Source organism: Camelus bactrianus, chromosome 17, assembly GCF_048773025.1.
Source record: "Camelus bactrianus isolate YW-2024 breed Bactrian camel chromosome 17, ASM4877302v1, whole genome shotgun sequence".
NCBI lineage: Eukaryota > Metazoa > Chordata > Mammalia > Artiodactyla > Camelidae > Camelus > Camelus bactrianus.
Window position 1 is genome coordinate 12,735,762 of NC_133555.1, and position 16,475 is coordinate 12,752,236.

General features: G+C 35.6%; 1 protein-coding gene across 3 annotated transcripts in view; it reads right to left on the reverse strand.

Moving 5' to 3' along the window:
* CNTN6 (contactin 6) overlaps window positions 1-16,475 on the reverse strand; it is a 256,106-nt gene that overhangs the window by 154,324 nt on the left and 85,307 nt on the right. The gene's annotated exons all lie outside the window — the stretch shown is intronic.

A 16,475-nucleotide genomic window follows, 5' to 3' on the forward strand; every position in this document is an offset into this window, starting at 1 on the left:
AATAATATTTTATATTTAGGCTAGTAATTTATAGTTTTCCAAGGACTTTTACATACATCAAGTAACAAATTAAATTCCCGTGACACCTTTTGTGAGACATAACATTTCCATTCCCATTTGGTAGGTGAAGAATTTAAGGTTAATAGAACCAGGAATTTTTTAACAAACTTTGGTTCATTTTGAAAGACACAAAATCTTGGTTTTGGTGACTCATTATCAGTTGATATCTTATTTATTCATTTATATTTGTTGTCATCAAATTTCTAGGAGCTTGAATTCATACTAGTAGAAAATCTACCTTTTGTCAAGTAATTGTTTGGTCTCTTTTGGTAAATTCTTAGATTTTTTTTCCCATAGTGTAATGAAATGATTAAGTAATAGCAGAGTTTTGTTGCTTTGTCTACACTGTCAGAAAGCAAGGACAACGTGAGCTTTCTGTACAAGAAGAACTGAAAACATGGGCAATATAATATCAAAAACAAGAAATCCAAATTCGTTTCAAGTACGTTTATTTTAAGAATGCACTAGAGGTTAGGAATAGTGTTGGTATATTGAAAAGTAAGTGGTTAAATGACGGTATTGACAACAACTACTGCTATAAAATCACCTATGATTATAATGCTATTCTATAGAAAATGTTTTACTTGACAACAAAGCGAAAACTTTGCAATAGACAAACACTGAAAAATAAATTCTTATAAATGGCAATCAAAGGCAAATTATACAATGTTATTGAAAATTCATATAGGGTTCTGCTCCATTTTTCTTCCTCTTTATCTTTATCCTTCCTTCTTTATCTTCCATGAAGTTAATAAAAATTAATTATATGGTCTAACTCCAATATTGGTTCAAACTATCAGTCTCTAAAGTTCATTGTCGTGGAGCCTCCCCTCAAACTCTCTGCTTAGCAATGCCTCCAACCTCAGCTCCAGAATGGGGCTCAGGTGCAGCTCAGACAGTGTCAGGGTCTGCTAAAAGTGTGCCACTGTGTCTCAGAGCAGGTCATGGAGGTGGCCATTCCTGCCCCCGGCTAGCAGCACCATAGCTCATTCAGTGGTGGGCTGCTTGTTAGGGATGGGCCTCTTGACCATTCCTGCTCCAGGCACCTGTTGTGTCCTGGCACAGGGACTATAACACCCTTGAGGGTTGTCTGTCTGCTGTGAGTTGCGGGGTATGGCCAGGGCACAACGTGTTGGTCAAGCAGCTGGTGAGGGGTGGAACCTGGTGGCCACTGGCAGCAGGTGGGCCATGTCTGCACCAAGTAGTGGGCAGAGGCTCTCTGGGCCTCTAAGGATTTGCCTTACCCAACAATATTTCTGTGCCCAAAATAGAGTGATGTTAAGTAGCAAATTAAAAACATCATACCAGATCAAGGGAAATGCCATAGAGGAAAAGAAAAGTTTTATTTTTAGTACTTGAAACAGCAATTCTCCCCTGGTATGTGAACAAGGAACCCTACATTTCCATTTTGCACTGGACTCTGCAAATTATGTAGCTGATCCTGACTAAAACTTACAGGAGTTGAATGATTTGATCAAGGTTATGCTGCAAGTGATATTCTAGAGCTGGTACTCAAACTGAAGTGTGACTTCAAGTCCAAGGTTGTACACCCTACAGCATATCCACTGGAGTTCTGTACAGTTCCAGGTCTGAAACAACTCTACTGTCTCTGCTTTATTTAGTTATTTTTTTCTTTTCATAACAGACCTACCCTAGACTAAGCTCAGTTATGTCTTCCTTGGAATTAAAGTTCTATAAAGAAAAATTCTCTCTCCGTCTCTCTCTCTCTCTTTCTTTTCTCATACTGATTTCTCTTGTTCTTTTAATCAAGTCACAAAATTTTAAGACAGAAAAAAAATCAGAGAAATTTCTACCTAATTTACAGGGGGGAGAAGTAATTCCAGGGAGGTCAAGTGCCTTACTTTAGAATTACAGGCAGACCTGAGTCTTAAATCTGACTATAGATCTCTGCATTGGAATTGCCACTATCTCTTGATGCTTGGCTTGTGGTAGGCTTTATACGGGGAAGGCATGTCAGTCTTATGTTTTTAGTAGGGAGAAAAAAAGAGAAAAAAATACTCCATCACCTATGTTGGAGAATAAAGAGGATAAAGCTAGAGTTTAAAAAATAGTTATGAGATTTTTGCAATAATTCAAACAGAGAGACACATCTTAAACCAAGGTGATGAGAGTGAGAATAGAAAGCAAAAATTAAAAAGTTGATTTTTCAAATAATTGAATTTGGGAGGATATTTAAGGGGAAAGAACACATAAAAATTGCACAGAGATTTATTGTTTTTCAAAATAGAGGAAAAAAGGAAATAGTTGGTTTATGTTAAAAAAAAGTTAGTCAGATTTGCAGGTGTTGATTTTTGTGGCTCTTTGGTGCTCATAGGTTTAACTGTCCAATACACAGTTGGATATACTGATGTAGCTTAGTAGTGAGGCCTGGAGTGGAGAAACTAGTTTTTTGGACTCAATAGCTTTAAATTCTAATGAAGAGAGAATTTTGTTCTAGTAATGGTTTGATAGCAATACATTCTACAGATATATTTGCAATTGTTTCAAGAATGTAGGTTCCCATGTTGACTGTAACATTATTTACAATACCCAAGACATGGAAACAGCCTAAATAATCCATCGGTGGATGAATGGATAAAGAAAATGTGTGTGTGTGTGTGTAGAGAGAGAGAGAGAGAGAGAACCATTCAGTCATAAAAAAGAAAAAAATACTGACATTTGTAACAACATGGATAAACCTAGAGGCCACTATGTTAAGTGAAATATGACAGGCAGAAAAACAAGTACTGTATCTTCTTATTTACATGTGGAATCTAAAGAACTGGAACTCATAGAAACAGAACAGATTGGTGGTTGTCAGGAGAAGGGGTGAGGATGAGTGATCAGTGGGGAAATAGGTAAAGTTTTTCAAAGGTACGAATGTCCTGTTACAAGATGAGTAAGTTTGGGGGATATAATGCACAGCATGGTATTGTATATTTGAAATTTGACAAGAGATAAGATCTTAAAAGTAGCACAAAAACATGTTACTACGTAAGGTGATAAATACGTTAACTAACTGTATGTGCTAATCATTTCACAATATATACGTATAACAAATCATTACACGTAGACCTTAAACTTACACAATGCTATTATATTTCAGTTGATTTACACAATGTCAATTATAGCTTAATAAAGTTGGGGGGGTGTAGGTTAAAAATTACACTAAGTTCAGGCATTAATTACATTCAAACCACACTTTGACGTTGGCATTTATTTTATACCTGGTTAGTCAAGTTTACTTATTCAAGTAAACATCAAAGGACTGAAGAGGAGGAGGTCAATAGTTACCTGGGAGTGTCCATGCTTGGTATTTCTTTCATGCAGCAGATATTTGAGAAGACGGTTCTTAATTGAGAATCTATTCTGATCATAATGGAGTCATTCTGGTTATTTTTATGTAAGTTACTCTAGCAGAATGAACTAATAGTATACACATGGTGTAAGACTGGAAACCTGCGTCATTTCAGTCCAGTCAGATGTCTACAGTGACTTACTGACTTGGAAGTTAAGCGTTAAACCTGACTGGAAAGTGTATGACATACTTGAAGTGGCACATGGATCATAAAGTAAATCATAATAAGTGTGCCTTACCATATATTTCACATTCTGTTCATCTCTTCAGTTTAAAGCCAAACCAAAATAAAATTCTACATCATTGCTTATTTAGATTTTGCCAGCACATAGTGAAAAAGTCTACCATAAGTAAATTCAACCGTGTTTTGTTGGTTCTGATTATGTGTTGAACCTTCTTTATGCACTGACAATGCAAAAATAAATAAATGAATTGCACTCAAGAAGGTTATAATCAAATAAGAGCAATCTGGGCATATAATAAGAGGCAAGGACAAAGTTGAACTCGTACAGGAATTATTTTATCCTTACATAAACTCTGTCACGTAAATTCTAATATTCCCATTTTAAGGGTGAAGAAATTGAGTTTGGAGAACTTAAGTAATTTGCTCAATAACAAAACAGTTAGACACTATTGGAATCCAATTTTGATCTAGGCAACCTGATTCCAGAACCCATACTCAATGTCACTATGATATATAATCCAGAAAGGGAAGCTAAAATAAAAGCAATTAACTAATTGCATGTTACATGATGAGTGTTATACCAAAAGCATAACTATAATTTTAAGGAATTCCAGAGAAGGAAGTAATTAATTTTACTTAGAGATTATGGACGGGTGACAAAAGATACAATAATTGAACTGCATGTAAAAGAATGAGGAGAATGCCTTTGAAATAAAAGAATATAGTAAGGAAACTCTAGGAAGAATAGTTTGAGTAAAGATATGAAAATACTTGTCATTCAAAAAATGTAACCAGTCTGGAAAGGAGGAGAGTAATGAAATATAAGGATGGAATGGTAGATTAAGAACATTTTGAAGAATTTTCAGTGACATGACAGAGATTTGAACTTGATGTATAAAAGTTAGAAAACCTGGAAGTGTTTTCAGTTTTAAGCAGAAGTATGACACACTTAGATCCATGACTAACTGGAAGAAGAATGGAGAAGAGAAACCACAGATCAGGAAGATTATTTATCAAACATTTGAAAACACTGAGATAATTCGGGCATTGTTGGTATGATTGAAGAGAATTAGGATGGAGTGAGAGCTATTCTGAAGTGTGTAGAGGTTCACTCTAATAACAAAATGATATAACTGATTTGATGTGAAAGATGAGGGAAAGAGAGCATTTAAGATTAATCTGAGCTAGCTATTATGGATGAATGCAAGAGAGCACATATGTTGAAGTCCTTAACTGTTAAAGGGAAAAGAAGAAAGACTGAGGGCAGTGAGGTTGAAAGGAGTTAAGAAAGTAGATACAAGTTTAACTCACTTTTCATTCATTTAATGAACACACATTTATTCAGACCAAACAATTTCCTTATGTATTATTGCCTGCAAACCCCATGTTTTCTGCAATCATGCAGATGTGCATGGAAGTTTGAGTGATTAACTAAATGAAACGTCCATTCACTGCAGAGAATCACTTTACAAGGCAGGCAAACTGGGTTTAGAGAACAAAATTATTCAAGAAATTTGGCATGTATTTAGGTTCATTTTAGAATCCAGGACCCTTAAGCTGTTCCTCCTTGACAACTGAGTTATGCCCTTGAGAAGGTGAAAGTGGAGAAATCTAGTTCACTGTGTAATAACTGGCCTTAGAAAGAAAGGTCTCTTCCAAAATAACAGGAAGGAAGGGCAGAGTAAGTAGAGACAGAAAATGCACTGATACACATTGGGTTGAAAACCTGTTAAAGTAATCTGAGTTTTTTCTTACTTTTTTAGAAAGGAGAAAGGAATATCATTAGCTAAGACAGATGGTGGGAGACAAAGTATGGAAAGTTTCAAAGAGATGATAATGTGTAAAAGGATCATCGGGAGAATGAAAAGGGGAATTGGCAAGAAATATGTGTTGTGACAGGACATACTTGGTATAATTGTGAAACATTTCAAAATGGACCTGAAAAGATTACTGGGTGTCCTGTCCAGTTCACTTTTTGGGGTTGACTTTGCCTTTCAAAGTCTTTTATCTATTTTACAACATAGTAAGGAAGAGAAAACTGTTAAGGATGAAAATGATTCAACCACTGAAATGCAAATGAATTGTGTCCAGTGGAATGTCATTGTGCCTCCGCCCCCCTGCTTTTCCCCTTTATGGATAAATCAAGTTTTTGTTTTGGTTTGGTTTGGTTTTTTATAATAGCTTTCTTGTAGTATAATTCAGACGCCATACAATTCAGACATGGTAAACACTTTTGGCATCTATTTATGAGTTAATTTTACCATTTCTTATTGCCTGTGCATGTGTAGTTCTTTGCATTCTACTTAGAACAAGTTGCAACATTTTACTGGTTTCCACATTAATTGATTTGTTAAATGAAAATTTTCAGATGGGTTTATTTATATTTGTTTGAGATTCATGATTTCGTCATTTAAAAAGTGACGCATCAATTAAACATTAATGCATGTTAAATTTGAGTTGCCAGAGGGACTTATATAGATTTAGAACCAGTAGTTAACTATAAGCAAGAATTGGCTGGGGAGAGAGGCAGAGTTAAATGGCATTGCTTTGTAAAAGGTAGTAACAACATGGAATTTTAAAAAAGGAAAACTGAAAGTGGAAGACCAGCGATCATCAACATCTATAGAATTTATAGAATTGACAAAACAGAGAAAACAGCTGAAAAATTCTGTGGGAGATCTATATGAGAAACACAGACTATTTTACCAAGATCATTGTATAAGTTTTCTATTACTACCGTAACTAATTACCTGAAACTTAGTGGCAAAAACGTACACATATTTATTATCTTACAGTTCTTTAGGTCAGAATTCCAATGTGGGTCTTACTGCTAAAATCAAGATGTTGGTATAGCTGCATCCCCTTCTCAAGACTCTAGAGTAGAATTATTTTTCCTGCCTTTTCCAGCTTCTAAAAGCTGCCTGCATTCCTTGGTTAATGGACCCCTTTCTCCATCTTCAAAGCCAATGACAGTACATTGAGTCCTCCTCACATCAAATTATCTGACTATTCTTCCATCGTCACATTTCTCTGATTCTCTTGTTCTCTCTCTCTCTTCTACTTTAAGGACCTTTGTGATTACATTGGGCTCATCCAGATAATCCAAGATAATCTCCCTATAAGGATTAGCTAATTGACAACCTTAATTCTGTTCTGCTACCTCACTTCCCCTTTACCTTGTAATCTGATTCCCATGTTCCAGGGATTAGGGCATGAATATCTTTGGAGCCACTATTATGTCCATCACACCCATCATATGGGAGACCAAGAAAGGAGAGATTTTAATAGAGGACATAGTTAAGATTGTCATATAATTCGAGAGTAATAATGAAAAATAAGAATAACAACCAAAGCACAAGGGTTGGTCAAGAGGAAGTCTCTTGTTTCTTCTTTAAAAGATATTTCATTTTCAAAGTCAAGATGGATTAGGACCTAAAGGCCAAGTTTAAAATAAGTTCAACACTGAAAGAAAACTATGGCATTGTATATATAGTACTCTACAAAGGAATCAGATGGCAAAGAGACAGAGAGAGGTGAGCAGGAATAACAGCAGGGCCTAGAGCTGTAGGTATGTGTGCGTTTCAGTTTTGATTATTTATATTTTTAGGATGAAAGGGACAAGTATTTGTAGGCTGAGGGGCCAACTGAGAGGCAAACTCAGATTCTCTCTTTTGAACTTCTGGGTCTTTGACCCTATTACTTGCCCAATTTATAGCATTTCAACATTAACCTTTGAAAAATAACAGCATGCTGTCAAGTACACAAAGCACCTGAAAGTACTTTACTAAAATGTCCCAGAGTGAAGATGTTAGAAAACCCCTTGAAACCTATTATTATCATTGAGCTATTACAGTGGCTCCATTGGTTGCTCTCTGAGATAAGACTGCCTGCCTGAAATGGCATTGATTCCATGTGTATACCAACAACAAACAGAAAAAAAGAAAGAACATTTGGAAAAAAGAAAAATAAGGAAGAAAAGCACTCTGAAATCTGCAAATAGTAAGCAGAGTACCCCAAATGTATATTATTTGATGATAACAGATGCAATTTTGGTCACATAGTGTCACAACGAAGCATGCTGATCTATCAATCCTTTGTACTTGTCAGCATGAATATCTTAATGAAATCAATGGATTGGGGGTTAAATGTCACCCAAGTGGAACCTTTGAAAAGGTAAAACAGTACCTCATCCCCATGTATGTCATCTATGCCTGTCTACTCTCTCACGTTGAATTCTGTCTCTTATTCTAGTCACGTACTTTCCCTGCTCTCCGTGCCACACAAAAATGCCACCAAATTTGTCAGAAAAGATTTGCCCTTTGTGAAACTAGCCTGATTAAGTTTTATCAGCTCATCTCTCTCTAGGTGTTTGGTAACCTCATTCCTTATTACTGTCTCAGAAATTGTGCCCATAGCCAAGGGCAGATCTGCTCATTTATAATTTCCTGGTTCTTTTTCAGCTCTTCTCTCACAGATTGGGCTGAGGTTTTTTGTGTTTTTGTTTTTTCTCTGTCTCCCTGTAATTGTGAAACATTTTTGCTAAGTTTTCCTGATTTTGATTTAAAATTTTTAAATTTAGAAATGAATTTATATTTGTTCCAATGTATCACAATGAAAACATCCCATAAATTTAAAATTATTAGTTGATTAAAAACTCCTTATGTGTTTTCTGTACTTGCCAATGTGATCTTTCTTATCAAGAAATGGTCCTTAGAGTGGATGAACTTTATTTCTCTCTTGCTACATCAGTTTAAACTTCATAAATGCCGTAATTACACTAGACCAAACTCAAATATATATAAGAAAATGAAACAGCATCCCCTGATTCATTATGCTATATTGTCTTCCTCCCAATATAAACATTAAATGACAGGGATAGTCTATAGAAATGACAAACATGAGTTCAATTTTTTTCAAAGTAATAATCAACAAAAGATTTTTTTTCTTTTATGAGTGGGGAAAACTGGTTGATTCCGTGTGTGTGAGAAGCACTTGACATTTTCTGTTTACTATGTCAAGGTTCAGCTAGTTTTGAATTTTGGCTCCTATTTTTTTCACTTCAGTGTTTGAACATAAGCAGTTTCTCTTGTGACACTACCTTGACTTTGTAAACATTTTAGAAAGATGAGTATGCATCAGGCTTTTCCTTCTCCTTACTCATTTTCCTTGCTTTCTTCATGTTCTTTATCAACCTGTTTCCATGTAGGGGAAATGTATCACATATCTCATTGGCAAGGACTGGTATGAACATATAGGATAAAGTTTTATTTACTCAACTAGTATTGTTTTAAGTTTAAAGTTTTAATTTGATGCCGTTATACAAATAATGGATGCTCATTATGGAGTATTTGCAAGACTCAGAAATATGAACAGAAAAAAATACCCAATTTTGCTGCTGCAAAATAACTATTAGGATATTAATAATTCTCAGATTTTTTTTTACTATACTCTGCTGTCAATTTTTAATCTCTGCTATTATTCAGTTAAAAATATATCATAAGCATTTTCCCTGCTAATAGCACTTGTGAAATTTTATTTTTAATGGAACTATATATTTTGCCATTTTCATAATCATCATGTGACTGGTATATATAAGTGAACATGTTTACATTGTTCCATATTTTGGTTTTTTATTATAAGAAATGAAATAATAAATGCCTTTCTATACTTAGGTTAATTTTCTTAGCATAAATTTTTAGAATTGGAATTAATGAATATAAGAGAATTAATGTTTGGATTTTTCTGATAATCATTGTTAATTTTCATCTAATTTAATCTTGTATAGTCAATGAATGCTTTCCAGTGCAGATTTTATCGCAGCTAGAGTTTGAAAGCTGATGGTGATGAAGACATTTTTGACAGTTTACTTACTGTTACATGTACTAACTTGACATGTATTATCTTATTTATGTTTTAACACAGCTCTGTGAGGAAAATGCTAATTCTCCCCCATTTTACACAGGGTAGAATTTTAGACACTAGTCAATCTAACATCAGAAGCCATGATCTTAACAACTCATGAGTACAGGGCTTAGGGATGGAGAGATTTTTTAGGAGGACAGAGTAAGTAAATGCAATTGCCCTGAGTTGAGAGAAGTCAAGGAACATTTGAAGAACTCAAGTAATCCTTTCTAAGGAAAGAGTTGACAAGGGATGGGGCTAGAGAGATAGATATTCAAAGTGAAATCCAAAAGGACCTTTTAGCCACCTTGAACAATGAGAGACTAATCCTCAGGGCTTTGGGGAACCATAAACATGACTTCAGTTTGTGATCACACTTTAAATTTGAAAAACATGTCCAATTTCTGCATGCAGATGTGCCTAGAAGCAGTAGCTGCCATTGTTGCATTTAAGGAGCTTAACAAGGAGTCCAGATATAAAATAGAAGAACTAATCTTAGGACAAATCTGCTTCTTTCTTTATTTTCCTATCAGACCACAAAGAGTCCAAGTGCCTCTGGCTTCTTCTGATTACATGACCTTGGCTATTTCTTCTGCTTCTTTAGCAGTATCCTGTGTGTCCCATGGCCAAATAAATGTCACATATACTGTTAGACTCAGTTCACATAGTGATGACTGGATGCTGCTCCACAAAAGGCTGAATTACAAATATGTGCTTTTTTTTCTAGACAAAGAAATAAAAACAAAATTCTATTCAGATCTTTATCAGTGAAAATGCAGACAACTTAATTTTCCAGGCTGATTCCAAAGCAAAGCAGGGAGACCAACTGACATTTAACAAACTTTGCTATAGTATATTGACTGTTACCTGTTTTGTTTTTTCTTTTATTTGTTTCTTTTGGAAGTAGCTTGGGAGAAGCTGTTTTGTGAGCTTTTCACAAACACCAATAATTCACAAGTGCCAAAGACTTTTGTTGACAAGATCACAAGTGATAATAGAAAAAGTAATTTCACTTTTGAGCCATGAGTTAGCTTAGCAGCGCTTCTCTCCAGACCCCTTGTGATTTAGGGGTCACCTCATCACCTAAAAATGAAACTAATAAAAATGGGCCGAAGAAGGAAAACATTCTTATAAAGCTGTATTTAGGAATACTACATACATTTTTCTTAGGGCTACCAAAACAAATGACCAAAAACTGAGAAGCTCAATCCAACAAATTTATTCTCTCACGGTTCCAAAAGGCTTGAAGTCTAAAATGAAGGTGTTGTCAAGGTTGATTCATTCTGGAAGGTCTGAGGCTTTTGGAAATCATCCCATGCCTCCATCCTAGCTTCTGTTGGTTGTTGGTCATCCTTGGTCCTCCTTGGCCCATCACTTCAAGCTCTGTGTCCATCTTCACATCACCACTTTTTCTGTTTCTCTGTGTGTCTTTTCTTCTTGTGAAGGCTCCAGTTGTTGGATTTAGGGCCCAATCAAAATCCATTGTGATTTCATCTCAATATCCTTAATTAATTGCATTTTAAAAAATTCTATTTCTAAATGTAATCTCATTCTTAGTTTCTGGGTGGACATAAATATTGTGGAAGAAACTATTCAACACACAGCACTTAGCTCAGAATTTTTTCAAAATTTGTTTTGTGTGGTAACAAATGTTATATAGGGTATTTGAGCAAAAACTAAAACAAGTGCTTTTGTTATCCCTTTATTTCTTTTATTAGAGCTACTCTAGATTTTTCAGATCCTACAACACTAAAACAAGAATTGTGATTCTTGGAGGAGCAAAGGGCAATCAATCCATAATCAAGTTTTCCAAACTTACTTGAAGGGGCAGATCTTTGTTTTTTTTAAGAGCACCTCATGAAATAAGATGGGGCTTTTTTGTTTGTTTTTTGTGGACGGTTCTTTGGAAACATTGGGAATGACAAGCTTCAAATGCTTCATAAAGCTCATTTCTTTTTCTGCCTTTCAATATCTCTATGAATTCTGCCTTAAACTTAAGTATAAATAGACTATACATCTCAAGAAGCCCAGCGGAAATAGCAAAACTCGTCTGTCTTTGCCTTTTCCTCTCATTTTCTGCAATCCCTGTAGAATTGAAGTAATTGCTTTTCAATATGAGTTAATTGTTTATTTGCATGAGTTGGGAGGATGGGGTGGTTTCCTAGGATAATAATAGCTATCCTATAATCAGCAGACATTATAGAGCAGACACTGTACGAAACATTTTATAAAGTATTATTTAATGCATTTTAATCCTTACAACAGCCTTGTAGGTATTAATATTACGCCATTTGACATGTAAGAAGGATGACATTCAGAGACTGTGTGCCGATGTTAACACAGCTGATAAAATAAGGAACCTGTGCTCTTTGCCACTATGTTTTCTTCCTCTCTATATAAATACACCTTTCTCTATTTTATCACATTGTGTGCGTGTTGGTGGGGGGGGAGGGGTTGTGCCTTGGCTTGTGTCACTAAGTGCTGTAGATGCTGCTTTTTATTCATTTTTTTAAACTTTATAAGCTCCTTAAGTTTCATTAAATGCACGTAATTGACTTGGAGATAAAAATGTCCACTTAAGTATAATCTCTCACAAAAATTTGGCTTTAACGATTTAAACAGTGGTTCCCCTAGCAAATCGCAGATGCTGATTAGCAAGGTTTCAGGGCTCTGCTTCGAATTGCTGGCACCTTTATCACTATTTCACACAGAAAATAGATGAGGTTAGAGGTAAAATGGTCTCATTAACCAGGAGTTGCTTCAGTATCCTCAGTGACCAGCCAGAGATTAATCAGAAACAGGAAACCTTGCTTTTCAGATGACCTAGAGATGAGATTAGATGTGTATCAAGAACAATGGCACCAAAATAACTAATATCCAATTATGTCTATAACCTGAAAGAACTAGTTGAGAAATTCTCTAGGGCAGACATTGGCAATAAAGAGGGGAGTTTATGAATAATCTCGTCTCAGAGAAAATGCTTTTGTATCTCAAGAATTTAAGAGAATCTGACAGATACAGAAATGCCAAGATATTAATAATAAAGTTAATAATTTGAATGCCATGTTTTCAAAACTGTCCTCTATATTTCTTGTCCCTCAGGGATGGTCATTGATAGACATACGTAAACTGTCCTGGGCTGGGCAGAGCATTTCATGGATAGCCTTTATTTTTGGCTATTTTTGTTTACCTCTGAATTTTCAAGACCTTCAGTAGTGTAAATGATAATTGCTGGATACATATTTGGTGAATAAATAAGGGACAACACAAATAGGAATCTAATATTGTAATTAATTAATTTTCTGTAAACCCATCACTGAACTTTTTATTAAGTATGAAGATTTAATCCATTTTTCTTTTAACTGTATGTTGTTTTAAAAAAATATCTACTGAGAACTTACTATGTGCTAGGTACTGGTCTAATGGCTTTGAAAGCGTGATGTCAGTTTATCCTCATCATAACCCTTTGCTCATTAAACAACAAATATTTTTTGAGTTCTTCCTCTGTGCCAGACACTTTTAGAGGCATAACATACAGCAGAAAACAGAATAGAAAACTAAACAATTAAACAAAAAACTCTTTCTTCTTCTGGATCTAAAAAGAAGAAAGTGATATTACTATTTGAGGTTATAAGTAGACTGGTTCCAGGGTAAACCCATGTACTTAACTACAGAGCCATACTGCTAATCAAAGCCTCTACACCAACCAACGTGCTAAAGGTTTTCTGCACCATATTCCATGTAATATTTCTCTGGTGATCACTATACTAAGGAAAGAAAGAAGATACACGCTCTCTGGATGATTTTTCAACCTGAGCAAATACCAATGCCTATTTCTAAAACAAATTCTTTCGCATTCAGTCACGAAGGTTAAGGGAGACACTTCCATAACCACAAACAAATTAATTTGGAGTTTCGCATCAACAATAATGAGATGAAGAATAAGAACCTAACCTTTCATTGTGTCTTTTTGCTTTATGACAAAGAGAGCACCTTTTCAGGCTGGGGAAAAATAAATTACTTGCTGCTGAGTTGTGTGTGAGCTTTTAATGCTGCTTATGAAAAAAAATCTTTGGCTGCTGAAATTATGGGTATAGGTTCTTGCGTGAAATATAGGAAGTTATAGTGATACATACCCCAACAACATGGATATAAGATTACACTAAAGGTGAGGCTGGTAAGAACCAGTATACAATGAATGAGATCAATCATCTGTCAAATAGCCTCAGGGGTGGTCCATAAATATGTACCTGAAAAGATCTGGGTCATTCAAGGGATAATGTAATAAAACTAGGGTGAGTCTAACCAAAACTGTGAGTTTCAATTGGTTACATGTTACCATGAATAACTAAAAAGCCTGTTACCAACATAGAAGTGCCTTCATAGACCCAGAAAAGCAAAACAGAAAGTAGGAATCTGGACGTGTCTTTATAATACTCTTTAGGCTGGAGATATTCTAGCATGGCCACTAAAATAACAAAATTAATAGTTATGTGCGTTTACTGAATGTGTCAACTAGTATATATGCTTATTCAGTAAAGAATTAGACTTGCCCAGAGGAATGTTTGGCCCTTTGCCCAAGGAGATAATTTCTAAACCCTTGGGATATTCTACCTAATAAGAATGTTTCCCTGGGGCCTAGGTCATGCCAATCTATGCCAATAATGTGATTGATGGTGCAGAGGGTGAGAGTTAAAGAAACACTGGGCCACATGGTATCAGCTTGACCTCTAGTGGGGCTGGAGACCAAGGTGAGCCACGTGGGCAATCAACCAGGTCTACATGACTGAGCCCCAGTAAAAACGCCACATCCAGACTTAAGTGCATTTCCTTCATTTTATCATGCATTTTTCCTAGAAATAAGCACTCTGCCCAGCTCCACTAGGAGAGTATAACGGAAAGCTCTGCACATGGGACTCTTCTGGATGCTTGCCTATGTGTCCCTTCCCTTGGCTAATTTGAATCTGTATGTTTTCATAGTAGTAAACCGTGATGGTGAGTATAGTGGCTTTACAGATTTCTGTAAGTTCTTCCAGGGAATTATCAAGCTGAGGGTGATCTTGGGACCTCCTGAACTTGCAGTTAGTATCAGAAATGAGGGTGATGTTGGCAACACCTGAACTTTGCAGACGTATTATTTAACACTCATAGCAAACTCACGATGTTTAAGATCATGTAGCTGAGAAGAGAACCTAGGCAAAACAGTCTCTGACATAAATTGTAGCAATGTTTTCTTAGATCAGCCTCCCAAGGCAAAATAAACAAAAGCAAAAATAAACATGGGAAGTAATCAAACTTACATGTTTTTGCACAACAAAGAAAACTATAGCAAAACGAAAAGACAGCTTACAGACTGGGAGAAAATATTTGCAAATGATGAAATTGACAAGAGCTTAATTTCCAAAATATGCAAACAGCTCGTACAACTCAATTTCAAAACAGCAAACTACCCAATCAAAAAATGGGTAGATGATCTAAGAAGTCATTTCTACAAACAAAACATGTGAAGGGAGAATAAACACAAAGATGCTCAACATAGCTAATTATTAGAGAACTGCAAATCAAAACTACAGTGAAGCATCACCTCACACTGGTCTGAATGGCCCTTATCAAAAAGTCTACAAATAATAAATGCTGAAGAGGGTATGGAGAAAAAGGAACATCCCCTATATTGTTTGTGGGAATGTAAATTGGTGCAACCACAATTGAAAACACTATGGAAGTTTTGTAAAAAAAACTAAAAATAGAGTTACCATATGATTCAGCAGCCTCACTCCTGGGCACACACCCAGAAAAGACTAATTCAAAAAGATACATATACCTCAATGGTCATAGCAGCACTTTTACAATAGCCAAGACATAGAAGCAACCTAAATGTCCATCAACAGATGAAAGGATAAAGATGTGGTATTTATATACAATGGATTATTACTCAGCCATAAGAAGAATGAAATACTGCCATATGTAGCAACATGAATGGACCTATGGATTATCATACTAAGTGAAGTAAGTCAGACAAAGAAAGACAAATACATGATATCACTTACATGTGGAATCTAAGAAATAATGCAAATAAACTTATTTACAAAACAGAAACAGACTTACAGACATAGGAAACAATCTTATGGTTACCAAAGTGGGAGGGGGAATAAATTAGGAGTGTGGGATTAACAGATACACACTACTATATATAAAATAGATAAACAAAAAGGACCTACTGTATAGCCCAGGGAACTATATTCAATATCTTCTAATAAATTATAATGGAAAAGAATCTGAAAAAGAGTATATATGTATGTGTGTGTGTGTGTGTGTGTGTATGTATAAAACACTGTGCTCTACACTTGAAACTAATACAACATTGCACATCAACTGTACGTCAATTAAAACAAGAAGAAAAAAAGATCACATAGCTGAAAAGTACCAAAGCCAAAGATTGAACCCAAAAGTCTAACTGCTAAAATCATAATCACTTTGCAGTTCTCCCACTAGCATAAAGGTCACTAAAGATGGTAGTTTGTAAGGGACTAGGAGAATTTACAAGACTTTACCATAACTCTAACAAATATGTCTCAAGGCTATCCGTATTTTATGCTGGTCAACCAACTTGCGATGTCTAGTTGTTTTAAAGTGTAGGTTTTAATATTATTCAGGTATAGTAAAGTCAACAGACTTCGGAGATGGTTGCCATTAAAAAAATAAATAGTTGTTACAGTTCCCAAGAGGAGAGGACATGCTGTTCCATGCAGGGCCACACAGTCATGCATCAGGGTCAGGAGGCAGAGAAAGTGGAGGAAAATGTAGGCAAGAAGTTTATTGTGATTTCCGTAAGAAAAAACAGACGAAGAAGGCTCAGAAGGTTTAGAATTAGCTAGTTTGAATAATTTTAGCAGCCTCCGGGGTGTAGGGACTGTCTCTAGTTGTCTGATAACTGGCCCTGAGGTGATTAGGGCTGGGGGATAGCGGCCCCAG